Genomic DNA, 21,097 nt, shown 5'->3' with positions numbered 1-21,097 from the left:
TGGGTCCACTGTTTTTCATCATTTATAAAATGGTTTGGGTGTAAACCAGAGGAAGTGGTAGAGCCTGGTACGATTACTACATTTAAAAGTTATCTGAATGGGTACATGAATAGGAAGGGTTCAGAGGGATATGGGTCATGTGCTGGCAAATAGAACTAGATTAGTTTAGAAAAAGAAGGACGCATATGTCAGGTATAAACAGGATAGATCGGGTGAATCCTTAGAAGAGTATAAAGGCAGTAGGTGTTTACTTAAGAGGGAAATCAGGAAGGCAAAAAGGAGACATGAGATAGTTTTGGCAAATAGAGTTAAGGAGAATCCAAAGGGTTTTTACAAATACATTAAGGACAAAAGGGTAACTAAGGAGTGAACAGGGCCCCTCAAAGATCAGCAAGGTGGACTTTGTGTGGAGCCGCAGAAAATGGGGGAGATACTAAATGAATATTTTGCATCAGTATTTAGTGTGGAAATGGACATGGAAGATATAGAATGTAGGGAAATAGATGGTGACAACTTGAAAAATGTCCATATTACAGAGGAGGAAGTGCTGGATGTCTTGAAATGCATAAAAGTGGATAAATCCCCAGGACCTGATCAGGTGTACCCTGGAACTCTGTGGGAAGCTAGGAAATTAATTGCTGGGCCTCTTGCTGAAATATTTGTATCATTGATAGTCACAGGTGAGGTGCCGGAAGACTGGAGGTTGGCTAATGTGGTGCCACTGTTTAAGAAAGGTGGGAAGGACAAGCCAGTTCTGTATTAAGTACTCCTGTGTAAACCCAGCATCCAGGCCTGCCCTGCGATAAAGTTCACAGTGCAGCCCTGAAATAACAAAACCCCCTATCCACATCCCATCCTGCTCACACCATCCCCACTGTGGAATGCAATTTATACAAAACTCTACAGAAAAAGAATATCATTAATCTTTAAATCATAACAGTATAGACACCAGGAGCTGACTGGATTAAATGTGTGAATAATTGGGTTCAATTTTATTTGTATAAGTGAATTGTATAAGTGAAGACCAGTGAGCCTGATGTTGCTGGTGGGCAAGTTATTGGAGGGAATCCTGAGGGGCAGGATATATATGTATTTGAAAAGGCAAGGATTGATTAGGGGTAGTCAACATGGCTTTGTGTGTGGGAAATCATGTCACACAAACTTGATTGAGTTTTTTTGAAGAAGTAACAAAAAGGATTGATGAGGGCAGAGCGGTAGATGTGATCTATTTGGACTTCAGTAAGGCATTCGACAAGTTTCCCCATGGGAGACTGGTTAGCAAGGTTAGATCTCACGGAAATGAGGGAGAACTAGAACGGGCTCAAAGGTAGAAGACTGAGGATGGTGGTGGAGGGTTGTTTTTCAGACTGGAGGCCTGTGACCAGTGGAGTGCCACAAGGATCGGTGGTGTGTCCACTATTTTTCGTCATTTATGTAAATGATTTGGATGCGAGCATAAGAGGTACAGTTAGTAAGTTTGCAGATGACACCAAAATTGGAGGTGTAGTGGACAGTGAAGAGGGTTACCTCAGATTACAACAGGATCTGGACCAGATGGGCCAATGGGCTGAGAAATGGCAGATGGAGTTTAATTCAGATAAATGCGCGGTGCTGCTTTTTGGGAAAGCAAATCTCAGCAGGACTCATACACTTAATGGTAAGGTCCTAGGGAGTGTTGCTGTACAAAGAGACCATGGAGCGCTGGTTCATAGCTCGTTGAAAATGGAGTCGCAGGTAGATAGGATAGTGAAGAAGGTGTTTGGTATGCTTTCCTTTATTGGTCAGAGTATTGAGTACAGGATAAAAGCGAATTACTGTGGATGTTGGAAACTGAAACGAAAAGAGAAAATGCTGGAAAATCTCAGCAGGTCTGGCAGCATCTGTAAGGAGAGAAAAGAGCTGCCGTTTCGAGTCTAACTGACCCTTTGTCAAAGCTAAAAAAATGGAGAAATAGGGAGGTATTTATACTAGGCTGAGAAAAGGCGAGTCATGGCTCCAGGAGCAAAGGTAGCAGTAAAGAGATGATAATGACAGTGCATGGAGAGATTATAGGGAGATTAGGAGCTGTGAATGACCAAGACTGAAGCCAGTGCTATGTGACAAAATATGTGAGAATGGGGGGGGGGTGGATAGGTGAAGCAGAGGCAAAATGGAAAACACACCTTCTGTCTGTACGCAATCAGGTCCCGGACCTTCCCGTGGCTTGCCACTTCAACACACAATCCTGCTCCCATGCCCACATGTCTGTCCTTGGCCTGTTGCAATGTTCCAGTGAAGCTCAATGCCAACTGGAGGAACAGCATCTCATCTTCCAACTAGGCATGTCACAGCCTGCCGGTCTCAACATTGAATTCAACAACTTCAGATGATTATCCCATCTCGACCCCTCTATTTTCATTCTGCTCCGTAATTTTATTTCATTTGTTTAATCTATTTTTAAAATTTTTTTTCACTGTTCTGGGAGGCCATGTTGCTGCTGTACAGGACATTGGTTAGGCCTCTGTTGGAATATTGTGTGCAATTCTGGTCTCCTTCCTTTCGGAAAGATGTTGGGAAATTTGAAAGGGTTCAGAAGAAATTTACAAGGATGTTGCCAGGGATTTGAGCTCTAGGGAGAGGCTGAACAGGCTGGGGCTGTTTGTCCAGAGCATCAGAAGCTGAGGGGTGACCTTATAGAGGTTTATAAAATCATGAGGGACATGGATCGATTAAATAGACAAAATCGTTTTCCTGGGATGGGTGAGTCCAGAACTAGAGGGCATAGGTTTAGGGTGAGAGGGGAAAGATATAAAAGAGACATAAGGGACAGCTTATTCACACAGAGGGTGGTACATATATGGAATGAGCTGCCAGTGGAAGTGGTGGAGGCTGGTACAATTGCAACATTTAAAAGGCATTTGGATGGGTATATGAATAGGAAAGGTTTGGAAGGATATGGGCCAGGTGCTGGCAGGTGGGACTAGATTGGGTTGGGATATCTGGTTGGCATGGACGAGTTGGACCGAAGGGTCTGTTTCTATGCTGTACATCTCTATGATTCTCTGACTCTAAACCTCACATCGAAAAGGGGAGTTCCTGCTGACAGCCATCTCCATGCCCCCTCACATCGCTCTCCGCTCCCTGACTGGCAGGTAACCCCCAATTCATCCACACGCAGGGATCCGCCGATGATCCTCAGTAATGGCTGCACTCCAATAGCGGCAGCAGCCTCCACTCTTGGTGCTGCTGCCAGCAATGTATAGCTGCTGGCCTCTGATTTAATGGGCAGTTTCTGGGGGTGGAATGGGACTTCATCATGTGAGGTGTCTGATGCTGCCCGGTTGCACTTAGTAGCACAGTTTCTCAGTATTTCTCCTGCTGAAGGACTAAACCCAAATCACTTGAAATTAAATTCTGCCTCAGAGTCTCAATGCCAGCACAACTTGCACTCATGACATCTGTGGTTTGGATGGGATTGGCTCCTATCTCCTTCTGGAACTTATCTTTGAAATGAGGCCTGGAAAGTGATACAGTGAATGTTTATCTTTAGCAGCATTGTAAAGCTTGACTCTCAGACTATTGGTAATTCCCAGGAATGCACACTGAGATAAATATCAAGTACTGCTTGAGAACCATCAATTCCATGCACCATCCTCTCTAGTCTGCTTGAAGCTTGTTGGCTTCCAGTGTGAAGAGCTTTTGATGACAGTGTTGCAGTCTTGCACATTCTAAGGTCCAGGACCATAGAATTGCCAAGGATTGCACGAAGGCTTGGGGTAGTCACTGCAAAGGTTACATGGGGAAATATCACAGTCTAAGTCCCTCCCACCATAGTATATCATGTTATATACTGTAGGGTCCTTTGGGCTTTATGTAGTAGACAATGTGTGACATGAAATGTACATTTGGAGAAAGTGAGGACTGCAAATGCTGGAGATCAGAATCGAGAGTGTGGTGCTGGAAAATGTCAGGCAGTATCCGAGGAGCAGGAGAATCGACGTTTCGGGCATCAGCACTTCATCAGGAATGAGCCCTCATTCTTCATGAAGGGCTTATGCCCAAAACGTCGATTCTCCTGCTCCGCAGATGCAGACTAACCTGCTGTGCTCTTCTGACATCACACTCTCAACTATGAAATGTACATTGCAAATATAACCTGTAATTATAAGGGAATGTCGCAGTCTGTTTTGAATGGAGCTGAAGCATATTGCATTTAATATCAAATTTGAACTGTTGTCTTGTATCTTTACAGACGAATAAAGTATATATTTAATAAGACAGTGTGTTGATATAACTCCTTTTCTCATGTTACCTAGAGTTCCTCTCATTGTTGTACAAATGTGATTTTATCTGTTCTGTTAATAATTCAAAGACATTGTGCCAGCTTTCAGTGCTCCTAAATATATAGACAGAACATTAGTAGGTAAAGATACAACTGAAAATCACAACATATCACAGATAGCCCATATTTATTAGTTGAAGGATTGTCTGTGAATTTGCACCTGAACAAAGTGCTCTGGACATGCATCACTGTCAGCTAGATAAAAGGATTTTCCTCTACTGCCTTCATGCAAAAAGATGAACTTAAATTATGATTGCTTTTCCCCTCTTAACCTCCAGACAACGAGGTCTTGCTTGATTTACACGTTTCCTTTTTCTCTTCTGTCCCTTAATGAGATAGGCCAGAAATTATTTCCCAAACTCTGGTTTTTGGATTCCAATTTATGAAATAAATCCACAGCAGAAACAAATCACAGGTAGAGTTTATTATCAAAACATTCAAAGTGTGGGGAATTACTTCTAAATCCATTCACAAACACAAGTTCTTTGGAAACTAAGGAAGACAAGGCAGGAGAGGAGCTAGATTATAAATTTCAAGATCTGGTAAATCCAGAGGTATAGAAAAACCAGTTCATGTGAGTTACAATTTCCTGGAGGTCCACGTCCAATAGCAGTACAGTCAGTGAGCTGGACCCACTGGTACCTCCTTCTCATAGACACAGTATTTGTTTTCTAGCCAGCAACTTGGAAACAGCGATGGAGGGCCTGAGGCAGGCTAATGGCTTCGTCTGGAGTTCTGCTCTCCCTCTGAGGTCACCCAACAAATGACTGAGAATCCCAAAAGTGTTTATTTAAGCAATTCATTAAAGTCCAATTTCAATCATGTGACAAAAAGAGACATTTCAGGTGTTGAGGTCCCAACTCAATGGGCTAGAGAAGTTTTCAAGTTAACCTTTACCTCTCCCAGTTAGAAGTTGTGAGGTGACGAGGTAACTGGTGTCTGTTTTAATATCATATATCTTTATATTTTTCTTTGTCCAGAACTGAAAGCTGTTTGTCTCCAAATCCTTTATGTCAGCTTTAGTTGGAATATTCTCTCCAATGCAGGGTATTTTGAAGCTTCTGCAAATACAATCACATGATTGGTCTCAACCATTTTTATGAGTCCAGCAAGATTGTCCATTTTTAAAAGAAATCAAATTTAAATGCAAAAATATAGAAGCAAATACAATTTTCTTTGGGATTTCACTTCATGTCCTCTGGCCATGATACTGACTTTTACAAAATTCTTTACTGGCACTGAAATAATCTGTGTAATATGTCAAAATGTGATGGTTACATTGCAGCTCTGGAAATAACAATACAGTTTGCTTGTTATAGAAATTAATTGATAAAATATTCACAGTGAGGAAAAATTGAGCCCCATCAAAAAGTGAACTTGGATCTGGTTGGAAGCCAAAATCATAACCTGAGACTAATCCATTTTAAGTCCACACACTTCCAGTTTAGCAGAAGCAAGGCGGAAATGCAGGCAAATAACCCTCTCCTGATGGGTTCCTGATTTAAATAGTATTAAGAAACTGCATCATTCAGGTTAATCTCCTTTATTAAATTCAATCCAGGCTGGTTGAGTTTTCCAAGCCTTGTGAAATCAATAGCTAAAGGGAGACAAAGGCTGCCAGAACCAGCAGGTAAGCCTTTTCCACATACCTGGCTAATTTCACTTACCTGCCTCCGCACTCTTCTATGAATGGACACCCTACCCCACCCTCAAGACATGATAGCTTCCACCCACCAGTTCATTCTATTTTACCAATCCCTTCCCAAACTCTTTCATCTCCACTCCAGCTTCTGATTTCTCCACCTCACCTGATGGCTCAGACCTCCTCTCCTGTCTTCAATCTGCCCCACTCTGTTCCCCACAACCTATAACTTCCTCTCCTGGCTTTAACTTTTGTCCCTGACAGTATTTCTGATAACTTCCTTCCTCCTCTTCACTCCCCAGCTACCACTTTGCGCTAGGTCTACATGTTAAACAGCTAGTTCTCAACTTGGTATGTTATTTGTTAAATGAACATCTTAATGATTTGGTTGATATTGGCCAGGAAATGGACAAAGAAAGTATCAATCAAAACTCTTTAATTAAATTCAGCAGGGCCTGAGAGAAACCTGTTCTTCCAAATTCCCCAACTACAGAGCAGTTCCGGCTTCCTGCTGCCCTTTAACTATTGGGGCTTGCATGTCAACATTGCTGCCATGTTGCGTCTAACATTCATTCCATCAAACGTCATGATGAGGAACAAGAATCCTTACTTGTTCTGTTCCCAATAAGCACTGGGGCCATTATATTACCACTATCACTCCAACTGAAATTAGATGTCACATCGCATTTTGTGGATCAAACCTTGGATTTTCAGTGCCCTGTAACTACCAGCTAATATTTGAGAGGAGCAAGTGTTAAATATAAATTTGAAAGGTAACAGAATATCACATAATCCTACCCATACAGACTTGCCATTACTGAGTAATTACTTCTGTAAAGAAAGTGACAACTGTTCCTTGTTTTGTGAAAAGGGCACCAGAATTTATTCAATGTGTCAACAACTGTTAATCCCTAAATTTTAAACACTTCATTGCAATGTTCCTTATAAAGCTCTCATAATTATTAATCAAGATGGGGTTATCTTCAAAGCTCCCATTCATAATCATCAAGACGTTCATTTAACAATAAAGTATTGTTTATATTTTATCACCCAAACATATCACTTAATATCTTTTGAAGTATTCTAAATTATACTCAAGGGATTGAAATTGTTTCCCTGTAGCCAATTCAATACTTTTAATGCCAAGAGAAACACTCACTATAAAATAAGATTGGTTGAAAGGAACCAAACTCTCAATTTACGACAAGAATAGATACCGTGTTAATAAATTAGTTCTCCAGTAACATGTTCAACTTGCTCTTGATTTTCAGGTTTCTCCTTAAAAGGAAATATGATCTCTGAACTTCACAGTTCACTTGTCTCACTGCCAGACTTGGAAGACAGTCTTAAAATTATATAATTGGAAAAATTAGCAAAGAGAAATTGCAAAGAGAATGATAAACCTGCTTCGCTGAGGTATCTAACTAATGCCAACTAACCACTTAAGCAACTATTTAAAGTGAAATTTAACATCATACATAAGCATATCAACTTAATGCCAGATGTACATTTCTATTTTTGTAAGCTTGTCTTTGTTCATTTCAAGTAAAAGATCTTACTTCATACAAATAGTTACAGTTACAGAAAAACATCACTAGGCTGTGTTAAAACAGTCAGAATGAAACCAGCTTTACAGTTTGAAAGGAAAGTACAATTAATTAATTCTACTTTTCCTTTTACAATAACAGGGGTTTTTCCACAGAAAACACATTAGGCTTTTATCCTGAATTACATTGATATAACTACTTGAAAGTAGCAATGGTATTTTTATATCATTTGACAAAATGCAAATATTCTATTTTCCATGGTTAAGCAATTCACATATTTAATAGTGGCATTTCATAGCATCAAAAAATACAATTTTACGATATTACAAGGAACAATGAAGCATAGTTTTAAGTAAAAACAAAGAAGCTGTTTGCAGGCCTCAAATGTTTAAACTGAATTACATGTAAGGCTGGAACACTGTGGAGATTTCCTGCAATAATTTCTCCTAGCAAAGATTATATAACAGCTGGGGGAGGGTAATATTCAAACATCTTCACTATTGGAAAATTCCACTTGTGTTATATGAAAAATTGGTGCATTTAAATCAGTACCTTTCCGTTCAGACTGTGCTTCCTGTTTCCTTGCTAACGATCTCCTCTGTGCGGGATAAGTGCTTGACTGTCTGTGTCAATGATATAAAACAGATTTAAGTTCAGTGATTTATTAAAACTGTTCATTAGGTTAAGGGCCATTCCTGTGCGATGAAGCCATCAGTGTGGACTGTGGTATATTCTAATAACATACTAAGAGCTTGAGGCAAAAAGAAAAGAAAGTAGAAACATAGCTATGTTTTTACTTAATTTTTGTGCCAAATTTCATTTTATTAAGTCTAAAATACTCCATCAGTAGAATAAAAAAAAACTGATTCCTGGAAATTTAACTATGACAGAATTCTGGCATTGAGTGATGGAGAAAAATTAACATGTATTAATAACAAATGACATTTTCTTTTACAATGTTTCTAATGGGGACCAAATATCATGAACAAATACTTTAGAATTCAGGTGAATCACTCAAATTACTAAAGTTAAATGATCAGTTTTTGGAAAATTAAAGCTTGTCTAATTAATAATTAGACTCGGTTCATTTTTTTATCTAGATTCAGTTGCATTAAATAGTTCTGTCTTATTTGGCAGTTATGCATAATGGCGTTCATGGTGATTATTCTGGTGTCACTATGTTAAATATTATCACATTTGTTTAAGTGCAATACATTTTAGAAGTAGTTAAAACTGTAGTGAGATATTCCTTATTGTTATATTGGCAGCATTCATAGATAGGAACCATTTCACAAATTCTGCTCTGGAATTCAGTTCCTGTGAAGCTGCAAATATTTCTTTGGAAAGATATGCATAATTGATGATGCAGTCATTTGTTTCTGGACACCATTGCGAGAAGTTTCAAGATTTTTTTTAAAAGAAAGCTAAATTCCTCTCTGCCTTCTCTCTTTTTCTCCCCCCCCCCAGATTAGTATGTGGTTAAGTAAATAACAACTCAGCATCACATATGTGCAATAAAGGCTTTGGATCTCTTGGTGTGCCAGAAGGAAATGGGAGCCGAATTCCTCTGGAATGAAGAAGGAGGAAATTACAAGCTGGCAGCCTGCTTGACCACATAATATAAAGGTCTTTCCTAAGCATGTAGTAGTGCCAGATCTCAGTGGGTGAGGATGATGAAATAATAAAGTGCTTCCCATGTGTGCCTTTCATTAGGCGTGTTTTGTTTTCTTTTTCTGTCCTGTGGAAACATAACAGTAGCGTTCACTTCTGTTGGGCCAGATTGAGTTAATCTTTGGGGACGAACAGCTGCATAAATAATTGAGAACTAGCAATCACAATAATTACTAGAGGCTTGTACCTTGATAATGGAAATAATCTGCCGGACCTATTTTCAAACCTAGATAGGCGTCTATCTATAATGAGCCACCCTTCAAGGCTCAGATTAAAGGCATGGAGTGGAGATTTATTGACGTGTTTCAAGAATTCCACTTCCTATTAGTTTTTGCCAATCCGTACACATTCCATTTAGACTGTTGTGCAGACCAGCTCCACCTGTCATCAGTGTATCTTAATTATGAACTTGAACCTAATACGTTCATCACAATATAGCTATCCAGCCAGTATTTATCAAGTAGGGCCTTTGAGTAGTAAATTGCTTTTATAGGATTTCTGGTTCATGGTTATGAATATGGAAGTATCACTGATTAAAGCATTGTGGATTATGAACTAGCAACTCATAAGTTAATGCAGACAAAATTGAGAGGAAATGAGAAAAATCTCTCAAAACTAATCTTTGTTATGTTGACGTTCCACAGGATGGTGTTAAAACATAACATAAATATGCCTCTTTCTGAAAACTTCTAAAAGTATGTTAATAAAAGTGTCTTTATTCTGTGAATGGGGACAACTGCCAACACATTGCTTCACAGGTTATTTAAGCGAGACAAGTTCAGAATCTGCACTGCAGTATTTTCTCATTACAAATATAATGCGTTAATTCATGTAACTTATGGTCGGTGTTTTATAAGCAATGGAAATTATCATAGCAAAGATTAGTATACTCAAATGGTCTAGAAATTTGGTATGATACATTAATAAAAATGTCTTTTTATACATGGAGCAAATCTTTACCATTCATTGGGATGTCAGTATGAGCGCATTAGTTGGATAGCTGTCATGTTTCAGAAAGAATTGTAGAGTATGATCCGAGCTTTTCATTAGTGAGAATGTTCCATTGCATACACCAGTGTAATAAAAATAATGTCCTGCCTAGTAAGAGGGTCAATAGTTCTATCTGCTGACTTTTGATAAACGCTAAGGAATGTCCCAATTGACTTGCTAATTATATTCTCTACATAATGCTCACATTTATACATTCACCTCAGTTTTCTAACTGTGTTCATTCAGTAAAATGTTGAATGTTGATTTTATTGCATATTTTAACTTGCTGTCCTGATGCATGTTAGAGATCAGATAGCACTGTACACCATCTTATCATGACAATAGATCATAACCTAAAATTACTTAGTTATTATGAACTTTTGAGTACCACACGTGTTTTTTACAAGAAGGACATACAAGCCAAAAGATGGTTAAGAATACAAATTCAGTGTCAATCTGGAAAATCCTTATGAGTCGAGAGAGAAAGTGTAGAATATCCCATCTGAAGAGGGTCAAGGGAACTTAGACAGCAACACTTAAAAAGAGAGACACCAAACAAAACAAAAACTGTAATGTGATCTCCCGTAGCTACAGAGATAATGAGGAGCAAATTAAAACCAAAAGACATAGGAACAGAAGTAGGCCATTCAGCCCATTAAGTCTGCTCCACCATTCAATTAGATCATTATTGATCTTGTAAACCTCAAATCCACCACATAACCTCTAATTCCCTTGCTGATTTGAAATTTGTCAATCTCAGTTTTTAATATACTTAATGATTCAACTTTGACTGTCTTCTGTTGTAAAGAATTCCACAGGTTCACTAGTCTCGGAAAAAAATTCCACATCATTTCCATCTTAGATGAACCACTCCTGACTCTGAGATTATGCCCGCTGGTCCAAACTCCTGAAGAATCTAAGATGATTTACCCATTCAGAAATAAACCTTCCCCTCCAGGGTGTGTCCTATACTACAGTCATGATGTGAGTTGGAAGAAAGGCCACTCGGGGTTTGTGTTTTACCCTTCCAGAAGGCTGCAAGAAATGTACTTAAAGATTAACTGCAAACCACAGTCTCTAAGTGCTAGCCTGCTGTCATACGAATGTGCTAATTTGGGTTTTGAATTCCCCTGTGCTAGAGTGTGCTAGGAAGGGATAGAACTGAGAACTTCCACTAGACAATCCTGCATGTGCACATAACAAAAATTAAAGCCTCTTGCTCTGATTGCTGACAACAAGTCAAGTCAGCGGAGCCACTGTTGAGTGAAACTGGGCAAATTCCTTTCAGCTAACTGCAAAACCAAGAATCTTCAAACAACCATTCAACTGCTAAAGTTACTGCCTTAACAGCTGCAACATTTCACAAACTATTTGTCATAGCCAAACCAAAGACTGATTTTTTTAAAAATTACTGTTTAGGCTCATCTCTCATTTCTAACCTGTGTGTTGCATTTTATAATCTTTTGTTGTGTTTTATGAGTAATAATCAGGCTTTTCTTAACTCAGAAAATCATGATTAACTTGGCTCCTTTTAGAACATAAATATATTTAGGTTTGGAAAAGGTATTCACAAGGGATGGAATCCTTTTAAATTAGCCTTGTTGTGAACAATCAGGGGATGTTTGATAAGGAAGGATGCCCATTCATCCTTCCTCACCCAGGACCATAACCATTGGAAGCTATCCCATCTAGAACTGTAACAAATTGGGAGACTCAACCAGGGACTTTTAGTAATAATCCCACAATGTAAAATCCTTGTGCCAACTACATCTCTCTGTCAGATATAGCTGGTCACAAGTTGGTCTATCACCCAAAAAATAAAATTAATACTATAACCCTCTGGACATAAGGCTTTGAGATTAACTAAAGAGTTGTCTTCCACAATAGTACAAGTGACACAAAAAATATCTTTTAAACCATTTTAAATATTTTTTTATGTTAGAGTTGTTGTTGTTAATGGTGTGAAAACTCTAGGCAGCAGAAAAAAATGAAACAATGACCACATTAATCTGTCAGTTAATGTCACTAATGAGTTCAAGGCTGCTTGTTCATTGAGGTTTTAGTATATTGCTGTTTGTTAATATGATGCTTTGCTTTAGGCCAGAAGAAACATCTACATAGTCTAGATGGTTCTATTGCCAAATTAGTTTGCATCTATGTGTGGAGCTTGTTATATCTGTGAAAATTTATGGTCCAATTTCTCACAGAATGGCTTTGTGCCAGGTTCATTGAGGATGTCTGAAGTGAGCCAGATGTGGATACTTTGCAGTCATTCACTCATAGTGAAACCCACCCACATCCAATTTCCATTACTTCAAATTAACATTTACAATTTGTTGCTCAACTGTTCACATTTTTCATGTATATTTTGAGATCAGTGTAAGACTGATTTATTGAAAGTGTTTATTTTAAATTTAACAGTTTGTGGATTTTGAAATCTCAAACTTGTTTGAGCTCCTGTGTTTGATTTTATTTTCCAAGTTTTCTTCCCTTTTCTCTTATTGTGTATATAACACAAGATGAAGAAGGAAATTAGTAGAGTCTGTAAGATCTGAAGATTTGTCTCGCATTGGCAACCACTTCATTAATGGCATTCAGGTAACTTCACAATAATATTTGGAAACCTTTCCCCTTCTCTTATACCCCCACAATGCCAGGGAGGTGGTGCTTTGCCCGAGAATTTACTGAGAATTCTCCTCACAATCTGCACTGACCTAATGGCATTTATTTGCCAATGTCTGAGTCCACCTTTACAGGAGGTCCATCTAATTTTGGGGGGCAGTTATGTTTCCTGCTATGTACCAACCTCCATGAAGTTGGTTTGACCCAGAAAGCAGAACCTTGCCAAAATTTAGACATGTCTCTTAATGAGTTCCTTAACAGTGTCACATGCTGTGGTTAATTGATTAGGTCAGCTCTTAGGGCTGCTTCCCCATGCCCTGTTGGAAACTGTAGGCTCTGAGAATTGTGAAGGGAAACCAGCACACCAGTAATATTGGCTTTTCAACTCTGCCCTCACTGCCAGTATTCACTCCTGGCCCTGGTGACACTAAAATCTTTGTACAGTCTATTTGGTCCAGCAAACCTGTGATGGTCATGCTATACATGAGAAAACAGTATTAGTGGAAGGCTGAGAGCAACTTTACCCCAAAACCTTGCAATCTTCTTGCATTGAAATGTTCATCAGAGTCGGCCAAATTCACTTAAAATTGTTATGAGTATTTGCTAAATATTTATTCACACTGTAATTCTGCCCTACACACTCAACATCATATGCTGGGAGATACTGGCATACTTCATCTTGAAATTATCTATCTAACATAGTAAGTGATAGAGTGGGAACCTTCTATACAGATTCAGGGGTGATGATAGCCTATTGGTGTTATTGCTGAGCCAGTAGTCCAGAGACCCAGATGATGTCATGAGGATCTGGCAGATGGTGAAATTTGAATTCAGTAACAAATCTGGAATTAAGAGATTAGTGGTGACCATGGATCTATTGACGATTGTTGGTAAAAACCCATCTGGTTCACTGATGTCCTTTATGGAAGGAAACTGCCATCCTTTCCTGGTCTGGCCTCCATGTGACTTCAGACCCACAGAAACATGGATGAATCTTAACTGTCCTCTGAGCAATTAGGGATGGGCAATAAATGCTGGCCTAGTTGGCGATTCCCTTATTCCATGAATGAATTTTAAAAAACTATTTTCATCACAAGTATGCTATTTATGATGTGTATAATTATGAGACCATCACTGAATCACCCATCAGTGATGAGATGAAAATTGGCTCTTTGCTTAGTGTCAGTGATACAAGCCATGCTACATAAGGGTACCACTTGCATTATAGGAAGATCCACTAATTTAGACATTATTTAAGGTTTTTATGAGCAATGCATGGGATTTATGCACAAATTCCTAAAGTGAAACATGTTGGTCAGCTGTTTTGGCAAATGCTGAGCATATTAATTGCTTTGTAAGTTTCAGTTCTTTGTGCTTGATGATATGGAACTCCTGTACCTGAAGCACAACTGAAATTATGGACATAACCTTCAGAACTGTAAGCAGCATTCCACTGTAATGCATCATAAAAAAAAAACGTGTCCTGGAGTTCCTGCTTTGAATGAGATCGGAGCCCTGGGCACAAATCCTGCATTTTTAAAAAGATTCCGTTCAAAGTCATTTGCACTTCTGAATGTTGTATCACCCATGAACTACAAACAGGCAAAATATTGGAACTTTATTTTGAAATGCTGTTTAAAATATATTCCTTGATATATTTAAGAGAGGCAGTCTAATGCATTTTGGTTACAAAATTGAAAAATATATTTAACAACAACAGGAATTTATTTGTCATCTTTAATGTTATAAAATGATGTGGTATTTTACAATGAAGCAGAATTGGAGTTCAAGCCACATTGGGCGATGTTAAAGCAAATGGCCAAATTCTTTTTCCTTTATTTCATGGGACATGAGCAGCACTGCCAATGCGAGCATGAGTTACTAATCAATAATCAACCTTGACAAAGTGGTGAGCTGTTTCCTTGAACTGCCATAGTTCATCTGGTATTGGTACACCCACAGTGCTGTTAGCAAGGCTATATCAGGATTTTGCCCTAGGGACAGTGAAAAAACAACGATACAGTTCCAAGTTAGGGTTGTGTGTGATTTGGAGTAACTTACAGTTGGTGGTGATCCCACAAATCTGCTGTCCTTAACTGCCGAGATGATAGGGATCATGGGTGTAGAAGATGCTTTTGAAGAAATCTTGCATACTGCTGTCTCTGTACATCAATAGTGGACTGAATGTTTTAGTTGGTGCTACCTCTGGCTTACTCATCCTCACTTCTTGTTCAACTTGCTTTAGTCCCTTAACTTGATACTTGTAGAAAAATGAGAGATGTACTGGAACACAAGGTTACAGATTGTGATCAAATACAATTCTGCTGCCGGTGATGGTCCATGATGATATCAAGTTTTGAGTTGCTAGATCTGTTCTGAACCTTCTCCATTTATCACGGTGATAGTATTGTCATAACATAATGGAGACTATCCTGAATATGAAGACAGATGTTCTTCTATATTAGGGCTATGTGCTGGTCACTCCTACCAACTCTGTCATGGAGAGATACATCCCCAACAGATATTCTGATATGGATATTCTCTTTTGTTGTTTCCTTCACCATGTGCCCCAGGGCCCAGCCTAACAGATATATCCTTCAGACCTTGGCAAACCCAAGTCTTGGTCTAATAAGCCATTAATGGTGAGAAGCAATCAAATCGCCCATTGAGAGTGCAGAGCAAAACTGAAAGAGGTTCAAAGATGTAAACTTTAAGGAGTGTCTTAAAGGAGGAAGGGAGTTGAAGAAACAAATTGGTTTAAGGAGACAATTCCAGAGGTTAGGGTGTATAGAATGCAAGGCATAGTCACTTATCGTCAAGCAATTATGATTGGGGGTGTTCAAGAGGCTAGAATTTGATGACAACGGGTATCTTGGAGGGTTGTGGGACTCATGGTATCATGGTGTGTGATTGTATTCCCTGAACCATCTGAAATGCCTTGTATAGGTACATTGACACAAATCCATCTTTTTGTTGCTGGTCTTAATTGCTGATACCAAATGAGGAAGGATGACCACACAAAGCATTTGGCAGAAGATAAGCTCAATCTTGATAAACAATAAAGATGCATTACATATGAATTGACAAACAGCTACATCACGTCTAAGATCCATGTTTGTCTCTTGTGAGACATCAGGCTCAAATTAAAAGAAATTAAAAGAATATTACAACTAATGAGACATTCTGAGTACACAACAAGACTACACTAAAAACTAGTTAGCTTCTCCCAGGAACAGTCCTTTAGAGCTTAATGAGTGAACATTATCTTTGATGTCAATTAACCCTTTCAGATACTACCTCTCTTATCCAACAGAGGAGATTACAAAGATGGGGACAGGTTAGGTAACTCAGGACCTTGAAAACTGGGTTCCAACGTAAGCCTATGGACAGAGTTGTGATGGGAGAATAGAACTTAGGTTGAGTTAAGAGACTTGTCATGACTTATGGATGACCTCAAGTTTATGGATGGTAGATGGTGAGAGGCTGGCATAGATATTGTGATATTCATGCTAACAAAGACCTGATGAAGAATCCAGCAGCACATTATCTGAGACAGGAACTTTGCTTTTCTTGTTAACACTGTGGAAGTAAAGTTTTAGAATGGATTTGCTTGCAGAACTTTATTTTAGGGTAAAATATGACAGCAAGTTTGTAAATACCCTGGTTCAACCTCAGATGATGCAAAAAACAAGCATTCTAGTCAGTGTTCAGTGCATTGTCTGTGAGCAAGCTGATTGTAAATATATGTAAGTGACTGTAAAAAGCAATGAAGAATCATTTGCTCAGCATATTACTGTACTGCAGTCAGATGCTCAGTAAAATAAATTTAATCACCCTCAGAAAAATATCCTCCTTCAAGTACTACACAATGACATGCATAGTGTGTTCCTTACCCACAAACTCACCACAGACTCCGTATCAATGAAGACTGGGGGCAAACAAAGCAATGTCACTTCACCAAATTTCTTCTCCATATTTCCTCACTGTAAAATTGTACCTCTCCTCCAGCACATTACCCACTTGTGGAGGCAACAGATGGGAAACTGTTCAATCTACACCATCTTCAGCCTAAAGCCACTCCATCCTCAATCACAGAGTTTCAGGTTGCAGATGAGTATGACTGTGGGTTGCAGTTGTGTGAATGCTCACTCAGAAACTAAACTCCTAGTCCAGGAAGTTCGGGATTTCGTGATGTGTAATGAGGCAGACTTGTTTAGCGAGCTTAAGGTGAAGGAACCATGTGGACATTATATTATTTTTTAATATGATATAATCATATGTCAGATAATGTGCTGCTGGCCTTCATCAGGTCTTTGTTATCATGAAGATCACACTGAACTCTATGCCATCCTCTCACCTTCTACCATCCATAAACTTGGGGTCATGCATAAGTCACGACAAGTGTCTTAACTCAACCTAAGTTCTATTCTCCCATCACAACTCTGTCCATAGGCTTACGTTGGATACCAGTTTTCAAGGTCCGACATTACCTAAACTGTCCTCATCTTTATAATCTCCTCTGTTGGATAAGAGAGGTAATATCTGAAAGGGTTAATTGACATCAAAGATAATGTCCGCTCATTAAGCTCTAAAGGCCATAATATGATAGAATTCACCTTTGCAGTTTGAGAAGGAGAAGTCGGAATCCGATGAAAATGTATTACAATTGAGTAAAGGGAATTACAAAGACATGAGAGAGGAGTTGGCTAGAGTTGATTGGAAGGCGAACTAGCATGGAAGACAGTGGAACAGTAATGGCAGGTGTTTCTGGGGGTATTTCAGGAGGAACAACAGAAATTCAGCCCAAGGGAAAAATGCATTCTAAGGGAGGACAAGGCAACCATGACTGACAAGGAAAGTCAGGGAGACCATAAAAGCAAAAGAAAAAACATTCAATGTACTCAAGATTAGTGGGAAGCCAGAGGATTGGGAAACCTTTAAAAACCAGAAGACAATAACTAAAAACACAATAAGGGGAGAGAAGTGAAATGTGACAGTAAATTCACAAGTAATATGAAGATTGCAAGTTTTTTTTTAGATATCTGAAAGATAAGAGAAAAGCAAGAATGTACATTGAACTACTGGCAAATAAGACTGGAGAAGCAATAATGGGGAACAAGGAAATGGCAGAAGAACTGTACTTTGCATTGGTTTTCGCAGTGGGAAACACCAGCAGCATACCAGAACTTAAGAGAGTTTGGGGGGGTGGGGGAGCAAGGGAGCAGCCATCACTAAGGAGAAGGTGCTAGGGAAACTGAATAATGTTAAGGTGGATAAATTACCCAGACCAGATGGACTATACCCCAGAGTTCTAAAGGATATAGCTGATGAGACTGTCAAGGCATTGGTGGTGAACTTTCAGGAATCACTGGAGTCAGGGATGGTCCAAAGGACTGGAAATTGGCCAATATAACATTCCTCTTTAAGAAGAGAGAGATGCAGAAGACAGGAAACTATAGGCTGGTTAGCCTGACCTTGGTCATTGGTAAGAATTTAGACTCCATTGTTCAGGATGAGATTGTGGAGTACTTGTAAGTGCATGGTAAAATAGGGCTGAGTCAGCATGACATTAACAAGGGAGCATCTTGCTTTACAAATCTGTTGGAATTCATTAATGAGGTAATGAGCAAGTTAGAGAAAGGAGAGCCAGTGGATGTCATGTATTTGGATTTGCATAAGGCCTTTGACAAGATGCCGCACTAAAGGCTGCTTATTAAGATAAGAGCCCATGGTGTTAGGGGAAAGGTACTGGCATGGATAGAGGATTGTCTGACAGGCAGAGACTAGGGATAAAGGGGTCTTTTTCAGGATGACAGCTGATGATTGGTGGAGTTCAACAAATGTCCACATGGGACAATAACTATTCATGTTATAAATTAACGATTTAAATGAGGGAACTGAGGGCATTGTTGCTAAGTTTGCAGATGACACAAAGATAGATGGTGGGACAAGGAGGGCTAGGGGAAATGGGCAAAGAAGTGGCAGATGGTAAACAATGTGGGAAAGTGTGAGGTTATGCACTTTGGAAGAGTTGTCCATCATTTACAAGGCACAAGTCAGGAGTGCGATGAAATAGTGCTCACGTGCCTGGATGGGTGCAGCACCAACTCCAGAAGCTTGACAACACCTAGGACAAAGCAGCCTGCTTGATTTGCATGACATCTACAAGTCTTCACTCCTTTTACCACCAACGCTAAGTTGCAGCAATGTGTGCTATCTACAAGATGTACTGCAGAAATTTACCAAAGATCCTCAGACAGCACTTTCCAAATCCACAAATCATTCTACCTGGAAGGACAAGGCAGCAGATACATGGCAACGGCACCATCTTCAAATTCACCTCCAAGCCAATCACCATCTTGACGTGCAACTATATCACTGTTCCTTCACTGTCACTGGGTCAAAATCCTGGAATTCATTCCCTAATGGCATTGTGAGTCAACCCATAGCAGGTGGACTGCAGTGGTTCAAGAAGGCAGCTCACCATCACCTTCTCGAGGGTAACAAGGGATGGACAATAAAAATGTTGGCCAGCGATATCCACATCCCACAAAAAGAAAAAAGAATCCCTGGAATGTCGGAGGTCAAGGGGTGATCTTATGCAGATTTATAAACTCATGAGGGGCGTGGCTAGGGTAAATAGACAAGGTCTTCTTCCTGGGGTAGGGGAGTCCAGAACTACAGGGCATAGGTTTAAGGTGAGAGGGAAAAAATTTAAAAGGGACCTAAGGGGCAACGTTTTCATGCAGAGGGTGGTGCGTGTATGGAATGAGTTGCCAGAAGTAAGTGGTAGAGGCTAGTACAATTACAATATTTAAAAGGCATCTGGATGGGTATATGAATAGGAAGAGTTTAGAGGGATATGGGCCAAGAGCTGGCAAATGGGACAAGTTAAATTTAGGATATTTGGTCGGCATGGATGAGTTGGACCAAAAGTTATTTTTCCGTGCTGTACACCTCTATGACTCTAATAGAAGTGTAGAATATTTTTGAAACAGGGAAATGCTTTAGAAGTCTGAAGCACAAAGGGACTTGGAAGTTATAGTTCAGGATTCTCTTAAGGGTAATATGCAGGTTTAGTTGGCAGTTAGGAAAGCAAATACAATGTTAGCATTCATTTCAAAAGGGCTAGAATACAAGAGCAGAGGCTGTAAAATGCTCTGGTCAAACTGCATTTGGAATATTGTGAACAGTTTTGGGCCCCGTATCTAAAGAAGGATGTGCTGGCTTGGAGGGGATCCAGGGGAGGTTTCCAAGAATGATCCTGGGAATAAAGGTTTGTCATATGAGAAGTGGATGAGAACTCTGGATCCTGCACTCAATGGAATTTAGAAGAATGAAGGGGGATCTGATTGAAACTGACAGAATACTGAGGGGCCTGGATAGAGTGGACATGGACAAGACATTTCCACTAGTAGGAGAGACTAGGACCCCATGGCAGAGCCTCAGAGTGATAGATGACCCTTTAGATTTGTGACGAAGAAGAATTTCTTCTGCCAGAGGGTGATGAGCCTATACAACTCATTGGAGCTCAGGGCTGTGGAGGCCAAGTCATTGTGTGTATTTTAGACAAAGAGGGATAGGTTCTTGATTGGTAAGGAGATCAAGGGTTACAAAAGAAGGCAGGATAATGGGATTGTAAAATGTATCAGCCATGATCAAATGGCAGAGCAGACTTGATTGACTGAATGGCTTAATTCTACTCCTATTTCTTATGGTCTTATTCCTTCCCTGAAGCAAATTTTTCACTAAATAACTAGAAAATTAGGATATTCCTCCAACCAACTGCTACAGCACAAAACCTTCCCCATTAAGATGAATGTTTGCATTGCAAAATCTTTTTTTTTCATTATTCTCTCTTGTCATCTATGTATCACAGACTTTTTATTCTCTTCCCCTCTCTATTACCAGGAAATTTTGTTTTTATTTCACATTTCCAGTATCCACAGTTTTTTGCTATTGTATGTAGTCCACGTGCCTGACATCAGACTTCCAAAACAATACTCACTTCAGAACTTGATTGTGAAATTATGTGCCCATGAGGACAGTGGAGCCACATCAGGATGTCCTCAAGGAATCCATGATCCTAGGTCAAACACACCCTCTGTCTCATTGGAGTTCAGGGCTTATGACCTACTAAAATGAAGAAGTCTCATTCCAGAAGGTTTGAACGTATCAAGAAATTTCAACAGGAACATGCAGGGTGGACATTGAGGTGTTGGCGAGAGTGGGTAAATCTCCAAAGACGCCACCTACCCACACTTCAGGCACCACCTGTGCAGCCTGTGGTAAAGTCTGCAGATC

General features: G+C 39.5%; 1 long non-coding RNA gene across 1 annotated transcript; it reads right to left on the bottom strand.

Moving 5' to 3' along the window:
* Positions 1-4,588: 4,588 nt before the first annotated feature.
* Positions 4,589-20,839, bottom strand: LOC122552012. Its single transcript, XR_006312259.1, has 4 exons — positions 20,802-20,839; positions 14,855-15,076; positions 8,063-8,133; positions 4,589-5,382 (listed from the first exon to the last, which is right to left on the bottom strand). It is a non-coding gene; the product is annotated as an uncharacterized LOC122552012 (long non-coding RNA).
* Positions 20,840-21,097: the final 258 nt, after the last annotated feature.

Source organism: Chiloscyllium plagiosum, chromosome 7, assembly GCF_004010195.1.
Source record: "Chiloscyllium plagiosum isolate BGI_BamShark_2017 chromosome 7, ASM401019v2, whole genome shotgun sequence".
In the NCBI taxonomy this organism is placed as follows: Eukaryota; Metazoa; Chordata; class Chondrichthyes; order Orectolobiformes; family Hemiscylliidae; genus Chiloscyllium; species Chiloscyllium plagiosum.
This window is presented reverse-complemented; position numbering and strand designations above follow the sequence as displayed.